The 23,186-nt window shown below is 41.5% G+C and overlaps 1 protein-coding gene and 1 long non-coding RNA gene across 2 annotated transcripts in view; one reads left to right on the top strand and one right to left on the bottom strand.

Annotated features, from left to right (window-relative positions):
- The window catches only part of PPM1J (protein phosphatase, Mg2+/Mn2+ dependent 1J), a 220,527-nt gene extending 207,909 nt beyond the window's left edge, over window positions 1-12,618 (bottom strand). Inside the window, exon 1 of the mRNA XM_075853854.1 lies at window positions 12,540-12,618. The gene's annotated coding sequence lies outside the window, so the exon portion shown is untranslated. The remainder of the gene's footprint in view (window positions 1-12,539) is intronic.
- Window positions 12,619-13,025: 407 nt separating this feature from the next.
- LOC142743259 (uncharacterized) overlaps window positions 13,026-23,186 on the top strand; it is a 36,076-nt gene continuing 25,915 nt past the window's right edge. The window contains exons 1-2 of the long non-coding RNA XR_012881528.1: window positions 13,026-13,420; window positions 13,517-13,571. This is a non-coding gene — a long non-coding RNA (uncharacterized LOC142743259). The remainder of the gene's footprint in view (window positions 13,421-13,516; window positions 13,572-23,186) is intronic.

The following is a 23,186-nucleotide window of genomic DNA, read 5'->3' as shown; positions in this document are numbered from 1 at the left end:
CGAGTAGACGCTTAGGCCATCATACTTGTGCTGGATTGTAGAAAGCAGATAAAATGCATGGGAATTTCAGACACTAAAAGATACAGTACAGTTTTTCTTTGTCAGCTACATTGACACTTTCTAGGTGAGAACATTTGTTCAGTTTCTTATTAGTTTTCCTATGTAATGTATGCCCTGTTTTATTGCATGAGCACCATTAAATGATACTGTGTGATGTGCTTGTCATACAATTAAACTTTACGCTTGTTAAAGAGGCTCTGTCACCAGATTATAAGTGCCCTGTCTCTTACATAATCTGATCGGCGCTGTAATGTAGATAACAGCAGTGGTTTTTATTTTGAAAAACGATCATTTTTGAGCAAGTTATGAGCCAGTTTAAATTTATGCTAATGACTCTCAATGGACAACTGGGCGTGTTTTTACTTTTTACCAACTCTGTGTTGTATAGAGGAGTGTATAAGGCTGACCAATCAGTGACCAATCAGTGACCAGTCAGTGACCAATCAGTGTCATACACTTCTCATTGTTCCAGCCCAGCTTCTTTCACTGCACAATCACACTGGGCTGTGGATCATGCTGGGCTGGAACAATGAGATGGGTATGACGCTGATTGGTCACTGATTGGTCACTGATTGGTCAGCCTCATACACTCCTCTGTACAACACCCAGTTGGTAAAAAATAAAAAAACGCCCAGTTGTCCATTGAGAAACTCATTAGCATAAATCTAAACTAGCTCATAACTTGCTCAAAAATGATCGTTTTTCAAAATAAAAACCACTGCTGTTATCTACATTACAGCGCCAATCAGATTATGTAGGAGATAGTCAAGTTATAATCTGGTGACAGAGCCTCTTTAAGTTTGTTGTCATTATAAAGTGGTCTGGCTGAAGATACAGGAGGAATAAGGCCTTATGCATACGACTGTGTTTTGTGAACGCAATTCATCCGCAAAAATGCGGATGAGGATGCGGATGAATTGTGGACCCATTCTTTTCCTTTGGCCCCATGCACACAAATTGACCTACCGGTTCCGGCCCCGGTATGTGAGGTCTCGCGAATGCATCGCTCCTGTCCCCGCTCCATATAGTACAAAGTACAAGACTGATCTCTCAATTGCTGAGAGCATGCGCGCTCTCCTCTCCGCAGCTCTTACACTGTCCGTAGCAGTAACACGCCCCCTTGCCAGTTCGGCAGAAGACTGATCTTGAAAGCTGAAGAGTGAGAGTGAGAGTGTGCGCGCGAGCGCCCACTCTCTCTTCTATCCTCGCTCTTGCTGTAACACTGCCCATTCCATATCTGATTGCACAGTCACAGCCATAGTAACATGCCCCATTGCCAGTACACGCCCCATTGACAGTTAAGGGGGTTATTTAAATATCAGGCGCCAAATATAACGGCACCAATATCTAAATAACGGAGGAGGGTAGAATTTTTTTTAAAGTGCCACAGGGTTTGTGCAGCCCTGCCCATTACATGTTGCACTCAGCTGCACATGTATGGGGAGGTGAAAGGTTCACTTTATATATTAATAAATTGACCTACCGGTTCCGGCCCCGGTATGTGAGGTCTCGCGAATGCATCACTCCTGTCCCCGCTCCATATATCTGTCTGACAGACCTTAAAAAAAGCCGCTGACAAAGTCCGAGGCGTATACTAGTTTTTTCCACTTCATTAGGGGAAGTGTATGGACAGATTTGTCTGCGTCATGGGCAAAACCAGGACTTAAACGAAGCCGGGCCGTGAAATCGAACAATAGCTTAACATGGCGGATGACTCTTTCCTGCCCAGAGATTCCTCAGAGACTGAGAAGCCTGAACTGACACAAGCTGCTATACCCGGTGAGCCTGACTAACATATAGACTATAAAAAGCTTGCAATTACTGTAGCAGCGCTGATATCGCCAGATTGATAGGAATCATTATCCAAAACTGTTGCTGCTTCACTTTCCAAACTCTAGTCCCACTGTAGATATAGTCCCCCCTGTATATAGCCCACCCCTGTATATAGCCCACCCCTGTATATAGCCCACCCCTGTAGATATAGCCCACCCCTGTAGATATAGCCCACCCCTGTAGATATAGTCCCCCAGTAGATATAGTCCCCCAGTAGATATAGTCCCCCTGTAGATATAGCCCACCCCTGTATATAGTATCCCACAAATATCTCCCCATATAGTGGAGCACTATATACAGGGGTGGACTATATGTACAGGGGGGCTATATACAGGGGTGGGCTATATGTGGAGCACTATATACAGGGGTGGGTTATCTGTGGAGCACTATATACAGGGGTGGACTATCTAGTGGAGCACTATATACAGGGGTGGACTATATGTACAGGGAGGCTATATACAGGGGTGGGCTATATGTGGAGCACTATATACAGGGGTGGACTATCTAGTGGAGCACTATATACAGGGGTGGACTATATGTAATGTACAGGGAGGCTATATACAGGGGTGGGCTATATGTGGAGCACTATATACAGGGGTGGGCTATCTGTGGAGCACTATATACAGGGGTGGACTATCTAGTGGAGCACTATATACAGGGGTGGACTATATGTACAGGGGGCTATATACAGGGGTGGGCTATATGTGCAGCACTATATACAGGGGTGGACTATATGTGGAGCATTATATACAGGGGTGGGCTATATCTACAGGAGGGCTACATACATGGTTGGGCTATCTGTGGAGCACTATATACAGGGGTGGGCTATATCTACAGGGGGGCTATATACAGGGGTGGGCTATATCTACAGGGGAGCTATATACAGGGGTGGGCTATCTGTAGAGCACTATATACAGGGGTGGGCTATATCTACAGGGGGGCTATATACAGGGGTGGGCTATATCTACAGGGGAGCTATATACAGGGGTGGGCTATCTGTAGAGCACTATAGGGGGAGTTATTTGTGGGACACTATATACAGGGGTTGGCTATATGGGGGCACTATCTACACGGGGCTCTATGGGGGCACTATCTACAGGGGGATCTATGGCAGGCACTATCTACAGGGGGCACAATGTGTGTGTGGGACACGGTGTATGGTGCTATTATAATTAGAGGTGCAGTGTATGGTGCTATTATATTTAGGGGTGTAGTGTGTGGTATAATGATAACTTTATATTTATTTATAGGTGCAGAAATGTTGGTAAAGTGAGAAGCTGAAGACATGTGAGCGGCAAACTGCAGAAATGGGCTGTGACCGGGAGAAGTCATCATGAGGCGTTCACTCATCCGTCCACTTTGGTACTCCTGCACCGCTTTCCACCATGTCCCAGGGTATGTGCTGGCCTTTTTTTCTTATATTTATATTTGTACATTAGCTAGAGTTAGGTTTAGTCCCTAGGCTATATTTTGCCTTTATTCATCACCAGGGCTTTTCTAGTCTAGCCTTTCAATCATCGTTCACTAGTTAGGCAGCCATTGTATTATATGTGGGGCCTTGGTTATCCTGTGCCCAAGTTTATCTTCTCCCCTGTGGATTCATTTTAGCGTGTGCTTTGGCCATTTTTTGGATGTTTGACTCTGTGTGCTCATGGTCTGTTCCATCTGACCCTGCTGTTTAACTCTTCCGTGTATGGTTCCTTTTTTATCCTGTATTATGTGATTATGTACTATATTTAATAAAGATTTTTTGTACTCTTGTATATTATTGATATACTATTTTTTGAGGGTCATGTCCCTTTCGGTTCGCTTTTAGGTTGTTTGCTATATTGAGGGACCCCTGTATACGCCATTGCTTTGGTGTGAGGTTTTGTTTAGGTTGTTCGAAGTCATCATAGAGGACTGGACCGGATAGAGAAAAAGAACTAGCATCTGAGACGTCACCGGTGAGTCACTTAATGTAAATGTTTATTCTGCCTCTAATCAGTAATGTAGTCACTGTATGATCTGCAACGAGATGATTATGATAGGATTTATTTTTGTGAAACAGTATCTCCCAGCATATCCTTACCATTGTTCGGGCCATGCTGGGAGCTCTAGTTTTACGCCGTACACACCTATACAGCAGGGGTTGCACTAAATTGAGCTGTATTTGTGCTGGTGTTGTATTTATGTACTGAGCTTGGTTCTGGTGTTGTGTATAGAACCATATTGCTTGTAAGATGTACAAATGTGTTACATAAAAAGCAATGACACGTCGATTGGTAGAGAAAACAAACACGGCGAGGGGGAAGGAGATGTCGGGAAAGAGGTTGGGGGGGGGGGGGGGCGCCAAACTGAATCTTTGCCCCGGGTGCTGGAGAACCTAGCTACGCCTCTGCCTAATGTTAGGGCCTCGATAATTCGCCTCTTGAAATAGAAGAAATGTTCCCCTCGGGCCTGCACAACTGCATATTTTTATTTCCTGACTTATTGGAGCCTTAACTAATTTAATATTTTCATGGACGTAGTGGTATGAGGGCTGTTTTTTTTGCGCGATGAGCTGTAGTTTTTTTTGGTACCATTTTGGGGTACATTCTTTTTTTTGGGAGGCAAGGTGACCAAAAAACAGCAATTCTGGCATTGTTCTGTATGAGGGCTTGTGTTTTGCGAGTCAAGCTTTAGTTTTTATAGGTACCATTTTTGGATACATGTGACTTTTTGATCACCACGGAACGTCGGAATGGAGCCCTGACGCAGGTATGAACTAAGCCTAATGTGTGTGTATATGTGGTATGTGTGTATGTACAATATATACAATAAATGACAAGTTTATTTACAACGGCAAGTTTGTGTACAATATGTACACTAAATGGCAAGTTTATTTACTAGCAACGCATTGAACCTTCTTTGGAATTCAGAAATGCAGAAATTCATCGTGGCATAGATTTCACTAGATGTTGATATCATTCTGCAGGAAAATCAGCTTATGGTAGATTCTCGCAGTTGCTGCTAAATTGTCCTTCTGCCATAAAGTAAACCGCTGCCATTACAGGATTAACCTGGTCGGCCACAATCCTTAGGTAAGCCCTACTGTTCAAACATGTGGTGCATGTGTACAGATGTGTCCACTCTTACCTTTGCTTGAATTTGGTTAATGACTCCTATTTCTCATTAAACATATTCAATAAAATATTGAGACATGCTTGAAAAAGCATTGACAGACTACAATTTAAATCACAACCACTGGGTGGCCACACAAAGATACATATAGCACAGACATCTCTTGACAAAGTATCGGGATTTTTATTTTTTTTCAAAGCTGGTCATCTCGCACAACACATCTCAGTATATGTGGAGATATGAGAAAAGGTAAGAAAGGACACATCTGTATATCTATGGTGTGTAATTAGATCATTATTAATAATGAAACATTAAAGTGACACAGTACATATAGCAATAGGAGTTCATAAATACATATGCACTGTGTCACTTTAATGTTTTCATTATTACTAATGGAGTAACTCGCTCACATGCCTTAAATACTGTGTTGAAATGTATCACTTTACTTGAAAAAAAGTTCCATGGTGGAACTGAAACGTCACTTGGCTTTAAACATGGGCAAATAAAACTACTGATTCCTCACTTGACTTTGTTGGAGTGTTGGAACATTTTTTCTTATATGGCATGTTGGCTGTGGATTGAGCTCCAGCTGCTTTGTACCCACCACATGAGAGCTATTTTAATTAAATAATTGAATATTTTTGGTGTATATATGTATATTCACTGAACTTACCGGAGTGCTGCAACTTTTTGCTTTTTGATATCTCATTTGGATATTGCATTAGTATTCAAGGGCTTGCACCTGGGCTGTCTTCATAAATAACAGTGCTATTCTCTTATTATTTTTGTGTATATATATGGACAGACATATGTGTATACAGTGAAGGAAATAAGTATTTGATCCCTTGCTGATTTTGTACGTTTGCCCACTGTCAAAGACATGAACAGTCTAGAATTTTTAGGCTAGGTTAATTTTACCAGTGAGAGATAGATTATATTAAAAAAAAAAACAGAAAATCAAATAGTCAAAATTATATATATTTATTTGCATTGTGCACAGAGAAATAAGTATTTGATCCCTTTGGCAAACAAGACTTAATACTTGGTGGCAAAACCCTTGTTGGCAAGCACAGCAGTCAGACGTTTTTTGTAGTTGATGATGAGGTTTGCACACATGTTAGATGGAATTTTGGCCCACTCCTCTTTGCAGATCATCTGTAAATCATTAAGATTTCGAGGCTGTCGCTTGGCAACTCGGATCTTCAGCTCCCTCCATAAGTTTTCGATGGGATTAAGGTCTGGAGACTGGCTAGGCCACTCCATGACCTTAATGTGCTTCTTTTTGAGCCACTCCTTTGTTGTCTTGGCTGTATGTTTCGGGTCATTGTCGTGCTGGAAGACCCAGCCACGAGCCATTTTTAATGTCCTGGTGGAGGGAAGGAGGTTGTCACTCAGGATTTGACGGTAGATGGCTCCATCCATTCTCCCATTGATGCGGTGAAGTAGTCCTGTGCCCTTAGCAGAGAAACACCCCCAAAACATAATGTTTCCACCTCCATGCTTGACAGTGGGGACGGTGTTCTTTGGGTCATAGGCAGCATTTCTCTTCCCCCAAACACGGCGAGTTGAGTTAATGCCAAAGAGCTCAATTTTAGTCTCATCTGACCACAGCACCTTCTCCCAATCACTCTCAGAATTATCCAGATGTTCATTTGCAAACTTCAGACGGGCCTGTACATGTGCCTTCTTGAGCAGGGGGACTTGCGGGCACAGCAGGATTTTAATCCATTACGGCGTAATGTGTTACTAATGGTTTTCTTGGTGACTGTGGTCCCAGCTGCCTTGAGATCATTAACAAGTTCCCCCCGTGTAGTTTTCGGCTGAGCTCTCACCTTCCTCAGGATCAAGGATACCCCACGAGGTGAGATTTTGCATGGAGCCCAAGATCGATGTCGATTGACAGTCATTTTGTATGTCTTCCATTTTCTTACTATTGCACCAACAGTTGTCTCCTTCTCACCCAGCGTCTTACTTATGTTTTTGTAGCCCATTCCAGCCTTGTGCAGGTCTATGATCTTGTCCCTGACATCCTTAGAAAGCTCTTTGGTCTTGCCCATGTTGTAGAGGTTAGAGTCAGACTGATTAATTGAGTCTGTGGACAGGAGTCTTTTATACAGGTGACCATTTAAGACAGCTGTCTTTAATGCAGGCACCAAGTTGATTTGGAGCGTGTAACTGGTCTGGAGGAGGCTGTACTCTTAATGGTTGGTAGGGGATCAAATACTTATTTCTCTGTGCACAATGCAAATATATATAATTTTGACTATGTGATTTTCTTTATTTTTTTTTATATAATTTATCTCTCTCTATGATTTGACAGTGGGCAAACTTACAAAATCAGCAAGGGATCAAATACTTATTTCCTCCACTGTATATATATATTAATGTGCTGAGCTTTGCTCTGGTATTATATCTATGTACTGAGCTTACTTCTGGTGCTGTACATATGTACTGAGCTTGGTTCTGGTGGTGTATTTATTTACCGAGCTTGGTTCTTGTGCTTTATTTATGCAATGAGCTTAGTTCTGCTGTTGTATTTATGTACTGACCTTGGTTCTGGTGCTGTATTTATGCATTGAGCTTGGTTCTAGAGCTGTATTTATGTACTGAGCTTTGTTCTGGTACTGTGTTTATGTACCAAGCTTGGTTCTGGAGCTGTATTTATGGACTGAGCTTGGTTCTGGAGCTGTATTTATGTACTGAGCTTGGTTTTAGTTGTGACCGCGGTCGCTGACTGCCGGCACGCTGTACTTACCGGCAGCCGCGACACTAAGAGCTTGTCGGCGACTCAATCCCAGGAGATGCCAACACACGCGGCTGCACTCTCCTGCCTCTTAGCGATGTAACAGTGATGTCGCGGACCGCCGCCGTTCCCCACCTTCGGACGGCCGTGACCGCAGACCCCTGGCTTCTCACCAGCATTTCTCTCCTTGGGGACGCCAGCTCACAAGGCCGTTCTGCTCTGGGCTGTCTCCTAAGGTGCACGCGCTCATCCCCGGCCTTAAAGGGTCAGTGTGCGCACCAACTAAATGTTCCCTAACCTATCCCCTTACATCCTGGACTATATAAAGGGCTCTGCCTTTCCACTCCTTGCCTGAGCATTGTTGTTGTATTCCCATGTCAGTCTTGCAAATGGTCCCTTAGTTGTATCCTGCTCCCAGTGTTCCAGTATCCTACTTCCTGTATCATATATCCCGTGACTGTGCATGTTCCTGAGCTATATCTAATGTTGGAGTCGTAGTTTCATCTGCCATGTCCGGTGTCATCTTTCACGTCCAGTGTCATCTTCTACGTCCAGTGTCGTCTGCCACGTCTAGTATTATCTGCCACCCCGGTGTCATCTACCACGCCAAGTATCATCTGGGTGAAGTGTCTATTACACCATGTGTCTGGTCCTCGACTATCTGCCAGATCATTTTCCCAGGTACTCTTAGCCTAGAGACTTTTATAGACTATTGTTTGGCCAGCTGCTACTCCGCTAAGGCGGAGCAGCCTAGTGGGTCCACATACCCCACAGGCGTGACTGTTCTGGAGCTGTATTTATGTACTGATCTTGGTTCTGGTACTGTATTTATGTACTAATCTTGGTTCCTGTGCTGTATTTATAATGAGATTTGTTCTTGTGCAGTCTATATATGTACTGAGCTTTGTTCTGTTGCTGTATCTATGTACTGACCTTGGTTCTGGTGCTGTATTCATATATGAGCTTGGTTCTGGTGTTGTACTTATGTATAGAGCTTAATTCTGGTTCTGTTTATATGTATTGAGCTTCACTCTGGTGCTGTATATATGTACTGAGCTTTGTTCTGGTGCTGTATATATGTACTGAGCATTGTTCTGGTACTGTATATATGCACTGAGCTTGGTTCTGGTTCTATATTTATGTACTGAGCTTGGTTCTGGCAATGTATATATATATACTGAGCTTGGTTCTGGTGCCATATTTATTTGCTGGGCTTAGTTCTGGTTCCTTATTTATGAACTTATCTAGGGTATAATACAGTATTTATGTACTGCATTTCATAATGTTGCTGTATTTATTTACTGGGCTTAGCTCTAGTATCATATTTATGTAACAAGCTGTGTTCTAGTACCGTATTTATTGTGCCGGGATCTGATACAGCATTTATTTACTAAGGTTGGCTCTAGTTTCAAATGTATTTTTTGTGCTTGGCTCTGATACCGTATTTATATACTGAGATTAGTTCTGGTACAGTATTTATGAATTAGCTTGGTTCTGATAAAGTATTGATGTAACAAGCTTTGTTCTGCTACTGTATTTATGTACTGAACTTGGTTTTGGTGCCATATTCATTACTGTGCTTCTTCCAGTGCACGCAGTGAGTATTCATGAATTTGATGAAGAATCTGTACAAATAGGTCTATAATGACTGAGTGTAATATAGTGAGTGCAGGTACATAGGTATATAATTTATCTGCATGTATACACTGTAGATTTTATGCAGCATGTAATCAGGATTTTTATAAATCCTATATATCCTATAAACCCTTGTATTAAACAGATATCCTTAACATGTGTACACAAAAATTATAGGATTTTTCCTTTGCTATCTGTTCTCTATCATCCTGTAGGCCACATGGCGGTGACATTTCTCTGTTCACCTCCTGCAGAAGAAAGGCTATGTGCACCCCTGGCTGTGGAGGGACGTATGAACAGTAGGGCTTACCTATGTATAGTAGCTGATCAAGTTCATTATTTTATGGCAGCTGTTTACCTTATGGCAGAAGGACACTTTAGTGGCAGATACGAGAAGCTATCCTGTCTATATAGGCCAATATTCCTGCAGGATTTCAAAACCTAGTGGAATCTATGCTAAGAGGAATTGCTGCAGTTCTGTAGGCCAAAGGAGGTCCAACGTGCTAATAGATAAGAGACTCTAATGCAGTGGCCATTAGGTGTACATATGTGCGGCTTCAAGCTATTAGGATATCACGTAAAGTCTTACCCTGTAACAGTCACAGGAACCAGGTCACTGTCAGTCAGTAGTTTGTTCTAGCCTCTACCACAGTACTCAGCTTTTTTCTCTCTTTAAAACACACCTACAGACACACTTCTCACAGGCATCTTCCCATCTTAAATTACTGTCAAAGTTTCACCTGGACTCCTAGTTGTCCCAGAGCCAGTGGATAGTAAGATTGTCACGGGGACCTGCTATGGATGGTGTGAACCCACTTAGTTACTAAGGGATTTGACGTCACCAAGGGATTTGATGTAGGGCTAAACCAGGGTGCGGAGTCTAAGGGAACCCCAGGTATTCATTCTCTAAACCCTATATAGCGATCTGGACTTCACTGCTGGGGAACCCCAGGTCACTACCCCCAGAGTAGGCTCTCTTGGTGATGGCCAACGTAAGCAGGAATATTACTAAAATCAGCAGACAGTATGCAAGGTCAGGTATAGTAAAGATCAGGGCAGGCGCAAACGAGCACTTACAGTTGATCGAGCAAAAGTTCAGGGCAGATGGCAAAGGTCCACCATGATCACTAGCAAGAGGTCAGGAAAGACGACAGGCAAGGGTAGTCAAAGTTACAGGCATAGTCAAACACAGGAATTCGAAACAAATTATCAGCAAAATATCACTAGCAAGCTAGGAGAATCAAATTGCTCAAGCAATGAATTAACCCAGGGAGGATCACTTCATATCCTGTAAAACTGGGAGGATAATTAGGCACACACTGGACCTTTAGGAATAGGAAGGTCAGAGGTTGCGCCCACTAGGAAGTGCAGGAGAAGAGCGTCGATGATGCAAATCGTGCCCGGCCTGAAGTGAGGGATGTGGCGGTGGCCAGGAGCCAGAGGATGTCGTGGAGAGTTGGCCATGGGGAGCAGCAGCTATTACACTGGTTCAGCAGGGTAAAAAAAACCTGGAGTATAGTACAGGAGTACCTACCCAATATCTAAAGCCACTCTTAAATCCTGGACCCCAAAATTTACCTAAAAAGCACATTTAGCAACTCAATGTTTCTCAGCACCAAATCCTTCCAGGATTTGCACTACTCTCAGTGACATGTACTTACCATCCACCCATATAACTTCTGACTGCTTATAAATCCCCCCTCCTTCTTACACAGGGCCAAGGAACTGGGTGCTTTGAGCTAACAAAAAAATTAAATCCCTTTGTTTTGGCACATCCACTTTAAGGGAGCATGGTCTGACAAAAAAACAAATCTTAATGCCCAGTAGATAGTATCTCAAAGCCTTCGGTGCTCATTTTATCGCCATATATTAGATATTAGATATTAACAGTTATTTAGATTTTAACTGTGCACATTATCCTCCCTGGATTAAGAATATCCAGTTTGGCCAATTCAGAAGGATTAAGAAATATTGCTCTGACCCTAAAAAATTTAACTCTGAGGTTAAAATTTTAGAAAAACGGTTCAAAGAGAAACACTTCCCTAAAAGCCTAATTAAGGGGGCTCTGAATAAAGTCAAAACCATTTCTCAGGAGGAATGTCTACTACCTGTTCTTAAGACCACAGACACTGAATATTCTAAATTTAATTTTATAACTACTTTTAATAATGATAGTAAACAAATTAGGTCTATCCTTTGCAAACACTGGCACATACTAATGAATGATGCATTTTTGAAAAATTGCCTACCAGCTAAACCTAATATCACATTTAGAAGATCACAGACTTTACGAAACATCCTTGCTCCCAGCAGATTACATAATCCCAAACCCATATCCACTACATTGCTTCCAACTGTGATTGGATCTTACCGTTGCGGCCACTCTAGGTGCATGTGTTGTTCTAACATTGCACATAGGGTTAAATCTTACACTTCTGTGGTTACTTTAGAAAGTTTCAATATTAAAATGTTTTTAAATTGTGGCAGTGACTATGTCATCTATTTGTTACAATGTCCTTGCAATCTGCAATACATTGGAAGGACCATTCAACCCCTACGCTGTAGAATCAATAAACATCGGTCAAATACCAGTAAAGGCTTTCCTCATCATAGTGTATCACGCCATTGTTCACTAGTACACGAGTGTAGTTTTGAAAATATTGTGATAACACCAATTGAACAAATTCCGGCTGGGATAACCAATAGATTTAACCGTCTCAAACAAAGAGAAAATTACTGGATCTACAAATTAGCATGCCTACACCCTGGTGGGCTCAATGACATATCTGAAACCTCCTTAGATTAAACATGTCCCTTCACCCCACAATAAATTGTTGCCCATCACTTGTTATATCCATTTATAGATCCACATAGATCTCCTACTCAATATTTGATTTTCCCCCTGACATCCTTGATAAATCTGATTATGTTGTTCTTTTTAGATTTATTACGTTTCTCGCTAGATAATATAATAATGTAAGTACAATTACCACTATCATTATCACCATTTGTTCTGAACAAGCAGGTTCCCTTATTGATGTCCTCCCTTCTTGTACATGTCGATGTACAAGTGAAATCTGATTGTGTCATTCTTAACAGATTTACTAAGTTTTTGCTAAATAATATACTACTCTAAGTACCATTACCATTATTATTATCACCCTACCTGTATCTATTTGTTCTGATTGAGCAGGGTCCCTTATTGATGTCCTCTGTTCTTGTACTCCTCGATGTCTATGTAAATCGCCAAACTGCTTCTTTTGTCCTACCACGGCCCCTGTAATTTATTCACTGCTCTTGCGTATCCTTGGCAACGAGGACGCTGCTGACTGTCAAAACTCAGGCAAGCTCTGCGGAGTCGCCCACGATCCAGGATTAGGTATCTCTTATCTGTTTTTTATGGCTTTCTGTCTGACATTATTGCTAATACAATTCTTTGTTTCTCTTAGAGAGATAGGTGATCGCAGAGCAATCACTGACACAGGAGATCGTTACTCAGTGCATTCACAACTCTGCAAAACTTAAAGCTGTCTCTTTTATTATTCATTTATTCATTTACAATGTCTCTCTCTATTAGGATATGACTTTTTATAATTTTATTAACACTTGCTGTATGTTTTATTGCATTGCCGTTTTACTATTTGTAATTTCATGTGTCACTGTGACGTCATGGGTGAGCTTTGACCTCACTGTTTTTGCCCCCTTTTTTCTGTGTTTGGATGTTTAAGCCTCTATAAATAGAGGTGTTATTGTGTCTTACTGCTATCGGCCTGATGAAGACGTTAGTCCAACGTTGAAACGCGTTGCCTGCTTATCTCTATTAAAACTAATTATTTATTTGCTAACCACTTGTAATAATCATTATCTTCATTAACAGCAGCGCCTCTCTTTAGGTCCTCTTACACATCAAAATGTGTATTGTTTGTAGTTCATTTTAATTGTTCTCATTTACTGCGGTAACCTTCACGGTTCACCGGATTGGACCTGGCTGCAGCTGTTTAAAATTCTTTCCCAGTATTGTGCCTGTGTATAGCACAAACTTACAAGGTGAGCCTTTGCCTTTGCTACCTTGTATATGCCTATCTGTTACCACCATTTATTTTGCACTATGTGGCACCGTGCTCTCTTCTTTCTCTCCTACAGCCATTTTATCGCCAGACATTCCCTTTCTACAATGAAATAATTCCGTTCCCAAGAGGTGAGTTTTCTACTCAAGTATACTACTAGATACTGCTTCCCATTCACCTCTTGAGACATAACCACCCCTAAACTAACATCTGATGCGTCTGTCTAGACATTAAACTCTTTGGAAAAGTCGGGTGCTATCAACACTGGCTGACTACACAACTCATGAAATGATAATGATTTTTCTACCTCAGCAGACCACTTGGTTTTTCCCTTTGTGAGTTCAGTCAATGGTAGCCAACAACCCCCAAGAATGCTCTCACTTGTTTTTTAGTAAGAGGCTGTGGCCAACTCTGTATCGCTTGAATCTTGTTTATTTGGGGTCTAATGACGCCTCTGACTACAATGTATCCCAAATACCAAGCCTCCTCTAACCCAATGGCACATTTCTCAGTATTAGCGGTAAAACCTGCTTTTCTGAGAGAGTCCAGTCCAGTACAGCCCGGTCCTTACTCAAATGACACTCCCAATCAGTGCTGAAGATAGCTATTTCATCCAAGTAAGCAGCAGCATAATTCTAATAAGGATTTAAAATCCTGTCCATAGTGTCATTGTTATGGCACTGTTGAGCTCTGGAAGCCTCTTACAGGCTTCCCATCCCCATGTGTTGATAATCCCTGAAAAGCGAATAAGGTTGATATTTGTTCATGGAGACATCCGGATTATTCGGTAGCCAATGTAACCATAGAAACTGGCTGTGAAACTCTGACATATGAGGTTGGTGTGATAAAAAAAAGCTTGTTGTATGCTTTAATTATAGGACATGATTTTCCTTTCTTTTGGAAGCTGTGGACTCAAACAAATAATATAATTTCTAATACCCTGGTCAGGTTTGTAAAACTGCAGCAGCTTCTGCCAGGACATTTGTGTTCCAACACTCTCAGCAAGTTCATTTTTCGCAATTGCCCTTAACTACAACTTGCTCGCATCCCCCACCAATTGTGAGACAGGATCCCACTGTACTTGCTGGTAACCAGGCAGGATAAGGTTCAGCAATACATGGTGTATTAAAACCAAAAATAACAGAATGCTTGTCTAGTATCAAATAAATTCCACAGAACAATGCTTTCATTAGCAAAACAAATCATGAAAGTTTATTTACTATGGCAAATGTAACATTAGCCTTTTGAGAACAAGGCAAAAGTCCCATGTTGCTGGTACTCTGACACTGGGTCTTAGGTTTTCTTAGAGCCATAAAGGACCTAGAAATCAGTGGATCACTTGAAAAAGCATTGTCCATAAAGATGCTGATAGCAGTCATATGGACTCTTAGTGTTTAGTAAAAATTGCAAGACTACTGGTATAGTTATCAATGTATTGTTGGAGGACTGCAGCCAAAACGAAAATTTCTTCTAAATTCTAGAATAGAGATTGTTTATGGAAGATTTCCTTGCAAACAGCAGAGTAGATATTACTTCTTCTGATAGACCATTTCCTTTCAACCTGGATTCTTCAGATTTCAAACAGTACGGTGTAACCTGTGTAGATGTGGATGGACCATCCTTGTGAAGCAGAGATCTGTGAAGAGGCAGTCTCCAAAACTAGGGTTAACAGGATAATAGCTGGTTTCTCAAACGTGATCTTTAACTAGACCTTCTGGATGACTGGTACTGGCCCTTAAGCCCAGAGCACTTGTATAAGCCTTGAAAAAGAAAGCTCTGTCAATTCCATGATCATTATACACTCTTTCAACAGGGTCTTGCTGCGTGTTCCACCCTGCTTGTTAAGATAGAACACCGCGACTGTGTTGTCCGACTGGACTAAGACTGATTTGCCCTGGATCTGATCTCTGAAATGGCATAGGGCAAGTCTGATTGCTTTAATCTCTTTGGGATTGGACAACATCCATTTTTCGTTTCTCTACCAGGACCACTATACTCACAAGTCTATCGGCCACCATTGCAAGGACTTTACGGTCAGAGTGTTGATCATAAGTGGAGAATTTAGATTGCATAAATCTCGGTTCCAAGTTTTGAAAATTTCCTGCTGTAGATTGTGGTGAAGAATGTAGAAAAGATACTCCTTGTATCGGGTGCTCTTGTGTGGATAGTTCAGTAAGTCCACAGGACCATCGGATAGTATTAAAAACAATTTATTTGATGGACATACTAAAAGGTAGAAAATTCAGGTGCTGAAACGCGTTACAACCTCGGACCGAGGTCTTCGTCAGGAACTCCAAGGTTCTGCTCCGGAGGCTTGCTTAGTGTGCAGATACCAGGGTGAATACACCCAATATGCATCACAGTTGAGTCGTTCCGACGATCCTGCAAAACATTATCAGGTGAGCCAATCCAGATTCACTTGCATAGATTTTTGTTGCATTTCTGTTTTTAATTGGGTATAAATATATATATATATATATATATATATATATATATATACTACTGTTCAAAAGTTTAGGGTCACTTAGAAATTTCCTTATTTTTGAAAGAAAAGCACAGTTTTTTTCAATGAAGATAACATTAAATTAATCAGAAATACACTCTATACATTGTTAATGTGCTAAATGACTATTCTAGCTGCAAACGTCTGGTTTTTAATGCAATATCTACATAGGTGTATAGAGGCCCATTTCCAGCAACCATCACTCCAGTGTTCTAATGGTACATTGTGTTTGCTAACTGTGTTAGAAGGCTAATGGATAATTAGAAAACACTTGAAAACCCTTGTGCAATTATGTTAGCACCGCTGTAAACAGTTTTGCTGTTTAGAGGAGCTATAAAACTGACCTTCCTTTGAGCTAGTTGAGAATCTGGAGCATTACATTTGTGGGTTCGATTAAACTCTCAAAATGGCTAGAAAATGAGAGCTTTCATGTGAAACTAGACAGTCTATTCTTGTTCTTAGAAATGAAGGCTATTCCATGCGAGAAATTGCCAAGAAACTGAAGATTTCACGGTGTGTGCTACTCCCTTCAGAGGACAGCACAAACAGGCTCTAACCAGAGTAGAAAGAGAAGTGAGAGGCTCCGCTGCACAACTGAGCAACAAGAAAAGTACATTAGAGTCTCTAGTTTGAGAAATAGACGCCTCACAGGTCTTCAACTGGCAGATTCATTAAATAGTACCCGCAAAACGCCAGTGTCAACGTCTACAGTGAAGAGGCGACTCCGGGATGCTGGCCTTCGGGGCAGAGTGGAAAAGAAAAAGCCATATCTGAGACTGGCTAATAAAAGGAAAAGATTAATATGGGCAAAAGCACACAGACATTGGACAGAGGAAAGATTGAAACAAAGTGTTATAGACAGACGAATCGAAGTTTGAGGTGTTTGGATCACACAGAAGAACATTTGTGAGACGCAGAACAACTGAAAAGATGCTGGAAGAGTACCTGACGCCATCTGTCAAGCATGGTGGAGGTAATGTGATGGTCTGGGGTTGCTTTGGTGCTGGTAAAGTGGGAGATTTGTACAAGGTAAAAGGGATTTTGAATAAGGAAGGCTATCACTCCATTTTGCAATGCCATGCCATACCCTGTGGACAGCGCTTGATTGGAGCCAATTTCATCCTATGACAGGACAATGACCCAAAGCACACCTCCAAATTATGCAAGAACTATTTAGGGAAGAAGCAGGCAGCTGGTATTCTATCTGTAATGGAGAGGCCTGCGCAGTCACCAGATCTCAACCCCATAGAGCTGTTGTGGGAGCAGCTTGACCGTATGGTACGCAAGAAGTGCCCATCAAGCGAATCCAACTTGTGGGAGGGGATTCTGGAAGCATGGGGTGAAATTTCTCCCGATTACCTCAGCAAATTAACAGCTAGAATGCAAAAGGTCTGCAATGCTGTAATTGCTGCAAATGGAGCATTCTTTGACGAAAGCAAAGTTTGAAGGAGAAAATTATTATTTGAAATAAAAATCATTATTTCTCACCTTGTCAATGTCTTGACTATACTTTCTAGTCATTTTGCAACTCATTTGATAAATATAAGTGTGAGTTTTCATGGAAAACACAAAGTTGTCTGGGTGACCCCAAACTCTTGAACGGTAGTGTATGTATATATATATATATATATATATATATATGTATATATATATATACACATATATATATGTGTATATATATATATATATATATATATATATAAACAAAAGAAATCCCACAGCACTCCGATGGTTCCAAAAAGTATGCGATTTATTCAGTCAACAGCTGCTGTTGCAGTTGCAGCTGTTGACTGAATAAATCGCATACTTTTTGGAACCATCAGAGTGCTGTGGGATTTCTTTCGTTTATGTCTTATCATCCACGGATCTGGATTACCTGCTTGCACCCATTGACATGTTGGAATCTGTCGCAGAGCGCTTCTTATCTCTACCTATATATATATATATATATATATATATATATATACATTTATTATTATTATTATTATTATTATTATTATTATTATTATTCTTGTTTTGCACTTAAAACGGTTGTTTTCAACTTTTTTTTAATAAAAGACATTATTATTTATGGTTTTTAACAGTGCTCTGTGATATTGTCTGCAGTTATAAAACAGATGCAAATATTTTATAATTGTAGATTCACTAAAACACAGCTGATATTTTATTTTATGTTATTATCAATAATTTTGGACTTTGTTCAGGACCCACAGTTTTTGTTTTTTTTTGAACAACAGACACAATCAATATTTATCAGCCTGTGCTTTATGTCTTTCTAGGTCAGAGTTAAGCATTACAGTCATTGGCACAAAGTACAAAAAGAAAAGATTTAGAAGCTGTGATGCAAATAATATGTAAAAATACCAAGAAACGAACTATGCCAAAAACTGATCAGATGATTACTTTAATAAATAGAGGATCATATTATTTTATCAATATCCAAGCCTGTAATGTAATCAGCTAAGGAAATGTAGTGACTGTAAGGCTACATACACATGAGCATATCAGATTCACATGCTTCCTGTAGATAATGCCACAGTGACCCCTGTAGATAGAGCCACACAGCGCTTCTCCCTGTAGGTAGAGCCAGTGTGGCTCTCTTTAGGAGGGGAATCCCCAGCCAAAGCGTTGCCGATGCTCTGGTCGGGGATTCCTCTCCTGTACGAGCCCCTGACGTCACTGTTCATATAGGGACAGCAACACCAAGGGCTCCTCCAGTAGCGGAATACACATACACAGAGCACAATGCGATGGCCGGGGATTCTGGCCCTTCAGGAGGAGCCCCTAACTTCACTTTCCATATACGGACAGTGACATCGTTAGTGCCTCTCTCTATGAGTGGAATCCCCGGCCAGAGCTCTTATATGGACAGTGAAGTCAGGGGCTCCCTCTATGAGTGGATGCCCGCGGAGGGCGTTGGCAAGGCTTTGGCTGGGGATTCCGCTCCAGGAGGAGTGAATGACAGAGCAGGAAATGGATAGTTTCCTGCTCTGCCTTAGTATTCAATTGTATCTGCATCGAGAGGACGCAGATACAATTGAATGTAGCAGTTGCCGGGACAAGTCCCGGGACAGTAATTTGCCGTGACTGTCCCTGTAAATCCGGGACAGTCACAGCAAATTCTGGACTGTTGGCAACTATGACAATATCGCAGCATGCTAGTAAAACCCTTGAAAGGCTGCAACTCACATTACAACCACTGGGTTTTTTTGAACAACAGACACAATCAATATTTATCAGCCTGTGCTTTATGTCTTTCTAGGTCAGAGTTAAGCATTACAGTCATTGGCACAAAGTACAAAAAGAAAATATTTAGAAGCTGTGTTGCAAATAATATGTAAAAATACCAAGAAACGAACTATGCCAAAAACTGATCAGATGATTACTTTAGTAAGTAGAGGATCATATTATTATAAATTAAGTGCAAACAACAATGGAGGAATCGCTGTTTGTTTCATTTTATACCCAACAAATAATTTTGTTCCTGCTTCCTAGTACATTATATGGCATATTAAATGGTGCTACAAAAAATTACAACTCGTCCCGCAAAAATCAAGCCCTCATAGGACTATATCGACAGAAAAATAAAAAAGTTATGGCTTTTGGAATGTGGGGAGGAAAAAACGAAAATGAAAATCTGATAAATGGCTGCGGCGGATGGGAAAGGGCTGTAATACTGTGAACTACTGCTACAAGTGTATCGGCGGCGATTCACAGTATGAGCAGATAAGGAATGAAGGGGAAGCAGCGCTCATATGAGCAAAAGAGCTAATCGGTGGAGGTGTCGCGAGTTTGTTCCCCTACTGATCAGATATTGATGGCCTGTGAATAGGCCATCAATTTATTATGAATGGACTACTGCTTTTTTTTCTATATGAAAGGTGAAGATACTGTATGTTGTATTGGGGCCCAGAGGCGTCTTCTAGTTTTCCATCCAGGCTAGGAGAATTAATTTTCCATAATAATAATAATCTTTATTTATATAGTGGCAACATATTCCGCAGCACTTTACAATTCAGATGAAACATGTATAGATAATATCAGACATTACATTGTGACAAAAGTAATTAACAATTCAAACAAGAGGAGTGAGGACCCAGCTCGCAGGAGCTTACAATCTATGAGGAAATATGGGGGACACAAAATGTAAAAAGTGATTGTTCAGCACAATGGTCCCGCCATCTTTTATACACATGGGGTAGTACACATAAAGTTGCATGAGCGGGTCACCATCCAGTATATGTTTATGACAGATTAAAGTGCATTAGGTTGCGAGGAGTGTGGGAGATGCTGATGAATCAAGGGGTCAGGTTCTGATGACTAATGTCAAAGGGGGGCCAAGGAAAGGAGTGGGATTAGGGAATGGTATATGCCTGTCTAAAAAGATGTGTTTTCAGGGCACGTTTATATTGGATATTGGGGATATTGCGAATTAATCTGATTGTCTGAGGTAGCACATTCCAGAGAATTGGCGCAGCACGAGAAAAATCTTGGAGACAGGAGTGGGAGATGTGGATTATGAAGAATGTTAATCTAAGGTCGTTGGCAGAACGTAGTGAACAGGTAGGGTGGTAGACCGGGTTGAGGGAGGAGATTTCAGATGTAAGGAGGTGCAGCATTCTGGAGAACTTTGTCGGTGAAAGTAATAAGTTTGAATTTTATTCTGGAAGGAATGGGCAACCAGTCCAGTGACTTACACAGGGTAGAGGCTGTCATGTCCGTGGCTGCGTGCCGTCAGCTCCAATCTCTCCCTAACAGCCGCAGCCATGAGTCGGCAAGTGCTGGCCCCGGCCTCCTCCTCGGGAGACACTAGCGCGCGCTTCCACTCACCTCAGCTGGGTTCCATAGGCCGTGAGTACCCTGGACTATAAGAGGGGTGAAGCCCCCTTCTTCGATGCCTGAGCGTTGTTGTTGTTTCCTAAGTTTGTCTATGTGATGGCCTCCTAGTGTGTTCCTGTTCCTGTTCCCTGCATTCTGTACTATCCTGGTCGAGTACTGTGCTGAGCCAAAGTCGTGCCACTGTACACCACACCTGACCTGCTTCACCACGCCTGACGTCTGCCTGCTGCCTGATCCCAGCCGAGCCTGCCTTGCTGCTGTCCGAGCGGCCACAGATACCCTATACAAACTATAGACATTGACCTGCTCCCTGTTGGCCAGCTGCCCTACCGTCAAGGCTGTACGGCCCAGTGGGTCCACAGACCCTTAGTGACAGTGGCCTTGGTGTAGCGGTTGGTCAGGAAGATGAGCCTGCCTGCTGCATTAAGGATAGATTGGAGAGCGGAGAGTTTATTGAGTGAAAGACCGATTAGTAAGGACTTACAGTAGTCAAGACTAGAGTGAATCAAAGAGTTTCCACAGTAAGAAAATTGCGTATTCTGGAGATGTTTTTTAGGTGAAGGTGACAGGAGCAAGTGATGTTATGACCATCAGGGTGTGGACCCACTGGGCTGCTCCACATGTTTGGCTTAGGGCCACCTCTAAGGGCATTATCTAAGTAGCCTCCCCGGTCTTCACCCTTTCACCCCTATACAGTGATCTGGTCTTTGTTGCAGGTAGGCTACTAGGTTGCTACCTCTTAATGTGGTCCCGGTGGAGTAGCTGCTGTCCAAGTGGACTAGAAACAGACACTGGCCGATGGTAACTTGATGTGTGAAAAGTTCAGGCTTGACACCAACAGGAATTAAACCGAGAAAGAATACCCAATATATGTAAGATCATCCAATTAACCCATAATCACTGCACATGGGAACCCATATAAGATATATAAACCGACAGAAACGTCCCTCAATGCTATAATAAAGAATATCCATCCAATGTAGAGAAAAATACAAAATACTTTATTAAGACACAAAAACAGTTGTACATACCGTTTAAAAACACCCATAAAAACACATGTACACAAAGTACAAAAAGAGGACAGTGTATATCCTCATATATAATATCAGTTATCTTAACAATAAAACATCTGTAAAAGCCTTGGCTGACATTTTGTCAGCCAAGGCTTTTACAGATAAGCTTGCATACACATTTTTAGTCTTCATTAAATAAAGTAATCATAAATTTAAAACTTTACTAACATTCGCCCCTGTTGTAAATTTATCAAGGAATGTTCTGTGACACATCAAAAAGTCTTTTCATGCATTAGAATCTTGATAGTCGTTATGGGGTGTTTCCAAGTCATCGTATATGTTCTAATTTTGAATCTCTTGGTACATTGTTTTAGTAATTGGAATGTCAATGAGTCTCTGGATTAGTCCCCTTATGCAAGGAATGCAATAGACTGGATATGTGGTTACTCCATTTTCCAAACCATTCTTCCAGCCAATTAGTGAACATGTCATTTATTCCAGAGTTTTCCGCAAGCTCTTCAGACAGGGAATTGAGTCCTTCCAATACATTGGTAATACTACCATCATGAGCTGTATTATTGGGAATAAAAGTACAACAGAAAACACCAAATATTTTGCAAGCACCCCCTTTTTCTGCTAGTAACATATCCAGGGCCATTCTATTTTGCCATGTCATTAAAGATGTCGGTCCCAACTGATTTGCAATGCCCTTTTCTTGCATCTCTGGTATAATTAACAAATCTCTGTTGATTGTAATAAATATAATTAATCCAGTCAACATTCTTATTTATCGTAGACCACCAGAAAAGTATAGACTCGAAGCCTGATGCAATCTGATTTTGGGCCTTAAACTCAATTGGCACCCCTCGGGGTACTCTTATTCCATCTATGTATATTCTATAGTCAAAGGAACCTCCAGGGATAGAACGCTTCAGTGAGGTTCCCTACTTTCTTACCTTGCCCATTCCTCAGAAAGCAGGTGTAAAAACGCCCGTAATTACGGGCCCATAGACTTCTATTGGCCACGGGTACCTCCACGTATGCTTACGGGAAGGTGCCCGTGCCGTTGAAAAATATAGAACATGTCCTATTTCAGGCCGTAATAACAGCACGGGCAGGCCCATAGAAGTCTATGGGGCTCCCGTAATTACGGGTGACTACGTGTGTGCACCCGTAATTACGGGAGCATTGCTAGGCGACGTCAGGGGATAGTGACTGTCCAGGGTGCTGAAAGAGTTAAACGATCAGCAGTAACTCTTTCAGCACCCTGGACAGTGACTACCGATCACAATATAGCTCAACGTGTAAAAAAAATTGAAATTCATACTTACCCAGAACTACCTGCTTCTTCCTCCAGTCCAGCTTCCCGGGATGATGTTTCAGCCCATGTG

Source organism: Rhinoderma darwinii, chromosome 2, assembly GCF_050947455.1.
Source record: "Rhinoderma darwinii isolate aRhiDar2 chromosome 2, aRhiDar2.hap1, whole genome shotgun sequence".
Taxonomy (NCBI): domain Eukaryota; kingdom Metazoa; phylum Chordata; class Amphibia; order Anura; family Rhinodermatidae; genus Rhinoderma; species Rhinoderma darwinii.
This window is presented reverse-complemented; position numbering and strand designations above follow the sequence as displayed.